The sequence below is a fragment of the Somniosus microcephalus genome, chromosome 1, assembly GCF_052327205.1.
Source record: "Somniosus microcephalus isolate GS21.2 chromosome 1, FLI_Smic_1.0, whole genome shotgun sequence".
NCBI lineage: Eukaryota > Metazoa > Chordata > Chondrichthyes > Squaliformes > Somniosidae > Somniosus > Somniosus microcephalus.
In genome coordinates, this window is record NC_140987.1 from 147,813,833 (window position 1) to 147,821,933 (window position 8,101).

Here is an 8,101-nt window from a genome sequence, read left to right on the forward strand (position 1 = left end):
AACCATCACAGTATTAAGGACCATATTTGCCAGGAATGGGCTGCCTGAACAGATCTGTTCTGATAATGGACCGCAATTTGTGTCCGAAGAATTCAGGAAGTTCTTAAAAAACAATGGGGTTAAGCACTACACGTCCGCCCCATACCATCCCGCCACCAATGGATTGGCTGAAAGGTTTGTCCAGACCTTCAAGAAGGCCATAAAGGCCATGGGTAATGAAGACATAAATCTATAGCATAAGGTAGATAACTTCTTGTTTGCATACAGGAATGCAACACATGTGGTTACAAACCAAACTCCCGCCATGATGTTCTTCAATAGAAGCCTAAGATGCCGGCTGGGTTTGATCAAGCCAAACATCAGAAGGGACGTGGAGAACCGGCAATTTCAAGGCATGAATGAAAGGCCTACTAGAACCTTCCAGATAGGTCAACAAGTTTTGGCCCGGGACTACCGTACCGAGAAATGGCAGCCTGGAACTATTTGCACATGACTAGGACCGCTGATGTATACCGTGGACATTGGAGAAAGCATAATAAGGCGCCATGCTGACCAGATCATAGAGTCATCCGAAAAGGAGCAACCTACGCCACAACTCTATACGCCTAATGATGAAGCAGAGATACCCATAGTATCTACCTCCGATCCGGTGATACTGGAACCAGACGAACCCGACACTGGCATTCAAGCCGAATCGACCTTGCCACAAGAACCTACTACACCACCAAAAACTACTACACCACCGAGGTGTTATCCGGACCGAGTCAGGAAGCCTCCAGAGAGACTGACTTATAATTGATTAACTGCAGCAAATGTGTAGATTATTGTTCTTGTAACATGTTAATTAATAATTACTTAAAATGTTATGTACTGGTTGTCTAAAAGGGGAGGAATTGTGGTGTATGTGCCTTTAAGAGCCCCTGTGTACTGTAATGCCGGTAATGGCCACTCGGGCTATATAAGTCTGTATAGTGTCTTGTATCTGTTAGTTCACCTCCAGACTTTGTTCAGTAAACACCTGTGAAACCAACTCCTGCATTCCGTGTCTCCATTAACACACGGATACAACAGACCCCCTGCACAAAGTTCAAGTGCTGCACCCGCAACCCTGGGTTCCCTTTTCCTAGCCTGTTGAGCCATTTGTGTTAGTGCTGAAGCACTTTTGCCTGTTGTTTATCTGCATGAAGCAGTTCATCTTTTGGAGGTGCAGACTGCCTATTGGTGAAGCAATTTTATTTTTTTTTATCTGCAGAAGGATCCTCAGCTTTAAGAGTTGGAGAGTGCCTTGATGAGGAGCAGGCTAGCTGAAAGTAAATCTAGCCTGGCTCCAGCAACGCAAACTTCGTTCCCCTGCTGAGGGCACAGCTTGTCAGCAGTATGTTCTGCCTAGGCTGAGCGCTACAATTATGGTAATTAGCAGGAAGCATGAAGTTGACGTGCTACCTGCATTTTTTGAATGGGCGCAGGCATAGCTCACATTGTGATGCCCGTGCACATTTTCAAGCCGTATCCAATTTCTAGGTCAATCTTGATAAAGGAGTTGAAGCTTGTGCTTGGAACGGCCGCCCAGAAGATCATTAAGGGCTGATTGCTACTTAAATTGCCTGCTAATGCTCATTAAAGAAGCTGCATGGCATTTTGATGGATAGCACTTGACCTAACAGTGACCAGCTGATTGGGAGTAAACAAATCATTGCAGAGCATTTTGTACACTACTTAAAGCTATATCACCTTTTACTGGTCACTTGCTGCTGGAGATTTGAAGAGGACTTTTGAAACAGATTGAGAGACTTTCTGGGACACTTTGTCAAGACTTCACCAACACTCTATCAACATTTATTCTGGAAATTCTCTGAGGACTTCACCTAAAGAGAGTGAGTGCTGTGCTACTCTACCTTATTGGACACGTTATAGTACTCACCAGGAGAAAGGGAGTGCTTGGTCATGGGCATCTTGCTAGGAGTCACCCTTGGTCTGGACGAGGAGTAGGAGGAGGACATGAGGCCAGGCAGAGCAGCAGCAGCTGCTACAGGAGAGTGGGACAGGGGAGACAGGAAGGTGAGGTAGACTCCTCCCCCACTGTGGGTACAGGACATCACTCCTCCTCTGGACCTCCTCCATCCAGTGCTGCATCTGAGAACCTGTGCGCCCTCTCCTTCGGTCCCTGAGCCATCCTGAAACATGTCACTGTGTGTCAGCCAGCGCACTCCACACCTTCAGTGGAATTGGGTGAGTGGAGCCCATATATGCTGCTCCATGAAAATTGTGTCTAATTAGTGCTTGAGTGCTAAACCTGCAGGTTTCTGTTATACCACCTGCAGGCACGTTCAAATTATGGTAATCAGCAATTAGGATCAAAATTGTGTACTAAAACCAGGCTTTCTTGTCTTATTACAACAGCACCCATTTAGTGCCTGTTTTCACCCTTTCACCAAAATAACCCCCACTATCTATAGTATGGATTCTGTTTCCACCAACATTTCTCAGAAGGCATTCTATGTCCTAACAAAGCTCTGTAAAAAATAAATGAAAAACACTTTTTTAAAATCTTATAATCTTCCCCTTTGTTCTTTTGGTGATTATTTTGAATGTATGCCCCATAGTTACCAAATCGGCAACCAGTGGCATTATTCTTTTCCCTATTTATCTTATCAAAACCCTTCATAACATTGAACATCTCTATCAGATCTCCTCTTAACCTCTGTTCTAACGAAAAAAAACTTCAATTTCTCTAATCTTTCCTCATAAAAGTCTCTCATCCCTCGTGTCATATTTGGGAACCTCTTCTGCACTTTCTCCATGGCCTTTATCCTCCCAAAAGTAGGGACAAAACTGGACGTAATATTTTACCTGCAGCAAAACCAATGATTTATATAGGTTTATTATTACCTCTCTCTTTTTGTACTCTTATCCCCATATTTATAAAACTAGGATCCCGAGTGTTTTTTTAATAGAGCTTTATCAGCTTGTCTTCCTACTTGTAAAATGTGTGTATCTGAACCCTAAATTTTCTCTCCTCCTGGACTCCTTTAAAGTTTTACCATTGAACGTATGTATTTCCTCTCCTTATCCTTTCTCCCACAATCTATCACCTCACATTTATCCAATTTAAATTTCATCGGATATCTGCCCAATCACCAATCTGTCTATGGCCTATTGAATTTCAATCATTGAATCATAGAAATTTACAGCACAAAAGGAGCCTAATTCCAGCTCTCGGTCCATAGTCCGGTAGGTTACAGCACTTCAGGTGCATATCCAAGTAATTTTAAATGCAATGAGGGTTTCTGCCTCTACCACCTTTCAGGCAGTGAATTCCAGACCCCCACCACCTTCTGGGTGAAAAAAGTTCTCCTCAACTCCCCTCTAATCATTCTACCAACTACTTTAAATATATGCCCCCTAGTTATTGACCTCACTGCTAAGGGAAATAGGTCCTTCCTATCTACTCTATTTAGGCCCCTCATAATTTTATGCACCTCAATTAAGTCTCCCCTCAGCCACCTCTGTTCCAAAGAAAACAATCCCAGCCCATCCAATCTTTCCTCATAGCTAAAATTCTCAAGTCCGAGCAACATCATCATAAATCGCCTCTATACCATCTCTAGTGCAATCACATCTTTCCTGTAATGTGGTGACCAGAACTGTACACAATACTCTAGCTGTGGCCTAACTAGTGTTTTATACAGTTCAAGCATAATCTCCCTGCTCTTATATTCTGTGCCTCGGATAATAAAGGAAAGTACCCCGTATGCCTTCTTAACCATCTTATCTACCTGTCCTGCTACCTTCAGGGATCTGTGGACATGCACTCCAAGGTCCCTCTGTTCCTCTACACTTCTCAGTATCCTACCATTTATTGTGTATTCCTTTGCCTTGTTAGCCCTCCCCAAATGCATTACCTCACACTTCTCCAGATTGAATTCCATTTGCCACTTTTATGCCCACCTCGCTAGTCCATTGATATTTTCTTGCAATCTATGGCTTTCTTCCTCACCATCAACTACATGGCCAATTTTGTATCATCTGCAAAATTCTTAATCATGCCCCCTACATTGAAGTCTAAATCATTGATATTTACTACAAAAAGCAGGGGACCGAGTACTCAGCCCTCTGGAACCCCACTGGAAACAGCCTTCCAGTCACTAAAACATCTGTCGACCATTCCCTTTTGCTTCCTTCCACTGAGCCAATTTTGGATCCAACTTGCCACTTTCCCTTGGATCCCATGGGCTTTTACTTTTCTAACCAGTCTGCCATGTGGGACCTTGTCAAATGCCTTGCTAAACTCCATGTAGACTACATCAAACGCGCTACCCTCATTGACCCTCCTTGTTACCTCTTCAAAAAATTCAATCAAGTTAGTCAGATTCAACCTTCCTTTAACAAATCCATACTGACTGTCCTTGATTAATCTGTGCCTTTTTAAATGACGATTAATACTGTCCCTCAGGATTTTTTCCAATAATTTGCCCACCACCGAGGTCAGGCTGGCTAGCCTGTAATTAATCAGTCTATCCCTTTCTTTCTTTATAAACAATGGTACAACATTATCAGTCCTCTGGCACCTCAACTGTAGCCAGAGAGGATTGAAAAATAATAGTTAGAGCCTCTGTTATTTCCTCCTCTGCTTCTCTTAACAGCCTGGGATACCTTTCATCCAGGCCTGGTGATTTATCTACTTTCAAAGATGCTAAATCCCTTAATATTTCCTCTCTCACTATGCTTATCTCACGATCCTCTTCAGCTAACCACGCTCCTTGTTTTTGTCTGGAAAAAAAAAAAAATATATATATATACTAGCTGGAGTGCCCGGCGGTGCTGAGGCTTTTATGAGGGCATGTTGTTGTTGGAAGAGAGAGAGAGAGCGACTGGGGGGAAGAGAGAGAGCGACTGGGGGGAAGAGAGAGAGAGCGACTGGGGGGAAGAGAGAGAGAGCGACTGGGGGGAAGAGAGAGAGCGACGGGGGGAAGAGAGAGAGAGCGACTGGGGGGAAGAGAGAGAGCAACAGGGGGGAAGAGAGAGAGCGACTGGGGGGAAGAGAGAGTGACTGGGGGGAAGGGGGGAAAGGGGGGGAAGGAGGGGAAAGGGGAGGGGGAGGGGGGAAAGGGAGGGGGTGAGGAGGGGGGATAGGGGAGGGGGTGAGGGGGGAAAGGGGAGGGGGGAAGGGGAGGGGAGGGGGGTGAAAGGGGAGGGGTGAAAGGGGAGGGGGGGAAGGGGAAGGGAGGGGAGAAAGGGGAGGGGTGAAAGGGGAGGGGGGGAAGGGGAAGGGAGGGGAGAAAGGGAGGGGGGAAAGGGGAGGGGGAAAGGGGAGGGGAGGGGGGAAAGGGGAGGGGGAGGGGGAAGGGGAGGGGGAAAGGGGGGGAAGGGGAGGGGGAAGGGAAGGGGGGAGGGGGGGAAAGGGGAGGGGAAGGGGGGGGAGGGGAGGGGGGAGGGGGGGAGGAAGGGAAGGGGGAGGAAGGGGGGAGGAAGCGGGGGAGGGGGGAGGAAGGGGAGGAGGGAAGGGAGGGGGAGAGGGGTGGAGAGGGGGGAGAGGGGGAGGGAGAGGGGAGAGGAGGGGGAGAGGGAGAGGGGGAGGGGAGGGAGAGGAGGGGGGGAAAAAGGGAGGGTGGAGCCAGCAGACTCTCTCCCTTCTGCCGGCGATGGCTCCACTGAGCTCCGTGCCGCCCCATGCACTGACATGCCGAGCGCAGCGCCCCGGTCAGCCCGAGGCCCCGCCCTCCCGAGGCCGGGACTGAGGCGGCTTGAGACGGCCGATTGCAGGTGGCCGGGCCCGGTTGCCTTGGTAACCCTCCTCCCCTCTCCGCCTCCCGATCTCCGGGATCGGGCCTGGGGCCTGAGTGGCTTGGGACGGCCGATTGCGGCTGGCGAGCCCGGTTGCCGGGGTAACCCTCTCCGCTCCCCCTCCCCTCCCGAGCCCCGCCCCCCCCCCGCAAACCTGCTCGCTTCCCTCTGGCCGCACTCTGTGTGGAGGTGCGCGTGCGCCGTGCAGCGCAAGCGTGAGGAGCTTGCAGTGAGCCCAGCCAGCCTTTACCAAGATTGCTGGCCGTTGGTTCGGAATCGTGCCCAGCGGGGGGGGTGGGGGGTGAGGGGTGGGAGGAGCTTCCACAAAACAATTGCCTAGGGTCCAGCATGGCTCGGCAACAGACGCCCAGGCTTCGAGGCATACCTGCAAAAATGGGGAAAGGTAGGATAATTAATGAGATTAGATAAAAGATTTAGAAAGTAATTAATTTTTTTTTAAAACGATATGTGTTTTAAAAGCAACTTTTTTTTAAAGACGCAGAAAGCGGGAAAAAGAAATGAAAAGTTTGGAATCAAGATGGCGGCGACTCACCTCGGTTCAGAACGATAAGGCCCGCCACACATGCACCGATTGGTCGACCGTCAGGTCACCGAAGCGTAGGATTGGTCAATCGTCCCATCACTCGACTCTAGGAGGGCCCACCCGCAAGCGCCAGGAACCCGCCCCCGCCACGCAGCGATTGGTTGACCGTCGGGTCACTCAACCGTACGATTGGTCGACCTTAATGTCACTCTATTGCTAACTAGCTGAAGTGCCCGGCGGTGCTGAGGGTCTTTTGAGGGCATGTTGTTGTTGGAAGAGAGAGAGAGAGCGACTGGGGGGAAGAGAGAGTGAGCGACTGGGGGGAAGAGAGAGAGCGACTGGGGGGAAGAGAGAGCGCGACTGGGGGGAAGAGAGAGCGCGACTGGGGGAAGAGAGAGAGCGACTGGGGGGAAGAGAGAGAGCGACCTGGGGGGAAGAGAGAGAGCAACTGGGGGGAAGAGAGAGAGCGACGGGGAAGAGATGAGAGCGACTGCGGGAAGAGAGAGAGTGACTGGGGGAAGGAGAGAGAGTGACTGGGGGGAAGAGAGAGGAGCGACTGGGGGAAGAGAGAGAGCGACTGGGGGAGAGAGAGCGACTGTGGAAGAGAGAGAGAGGGGGAGAGAGAGAGGGGGTGAGAGAGAGAGGGGCAGGGAGGGGCACAGAGAGAGAGAGGGGGAGGGAGGAGGCAGAGAGAGAGGGGGAGGGAGGGGGCAGAGAGAGAGGGGAGAGAGAGGGAGGGGGAGGGAGGGGGGAGAGAGAGAGGGGGAGGGAGGGGGAAGAGAAAGAGGGGGAGGGAGGGGGCAGAGAAAGAGGGGGAGAGAGAGAGGGGGAGGGAGGGGACGAGAGAGAGAGGGGGAGGGAGGGGACAAGGAGAGAGGGGAGGGAGGGGGAGAGAGAGAGGGGGAGGGAGGGGGAGAGAGAGAGGGGGAGGGAGGGGGAGACGAGGGAGGGGGGTAGAGAGAGGGGGAGGGAGGGGGGTAGAGAGAGAGGGGGAGGGAGGGGAGAGAGAGAGAGGGGGAGGGAGGGGGAGAGAGAGAGAGGGGGAGGGAGGGGGAGAGAGAGAGAGGGGGAGGGAGGGAGTGAGAGAGAGGGGAGGGAGGGGGAGTGAGAGGGGGAGGGGGCGAGAGAGGGGAGGGAAGGGGCAGAGAAAGAGGGAGGGAGGGGCAGAGAGAGAGGGGGAGAGAGAGAGGGGGAGGGAAGGGGCAGAGAAAGAGGGGAGGGAGGGGGGAGAGAGAGAGGGGGAGAGGGGAGGGAGGGGGGAGAGAGGGGGTGGAGGGAGGGGGGAGAGAGAGAGAGAGAGGGGAGGGAGGGGGAGAGAGAGAGGGGGAGGGAGGGGGCAGAGAGGGAGAGGGAGAGAGAGAGGGTGAGGCAGGGGAGAGAGAGGGGGTGAGGCAGGGGGGAGATGGAGAGGGGAGAGGAGGGGAGAGGAGGGGGAGAGGAGGGGGAGAGGAGGGGGAGAGGAGGGGAGAGGGGAGAGGAGGGGGAGAGGGGAGAGGAGGGGGAGAGAGGAGGGAGGGGGAGAGAGGAGGGAGGGGGGAGTGGGGGGGTGGGAGGGGGGAGTGGGGGGGAGGGGGGATAGGGGAGGGGAGGAGGGGGAGAGGGAAGGCGGGGAGGAGAGAGAGAGACAGAGGAAAGGAGAGAGAGAGGGTGAGTGGCCCGCGGCCGCAAATGGAGCCAAGCCCCGGGAATGGGCGTGAGCCAACTTGAGGCTGTGAGAGACGCCAGGCCCGGTTGACGGGGTAACCCTTCACCCCCCCTCCCGAGCCGCGCCCC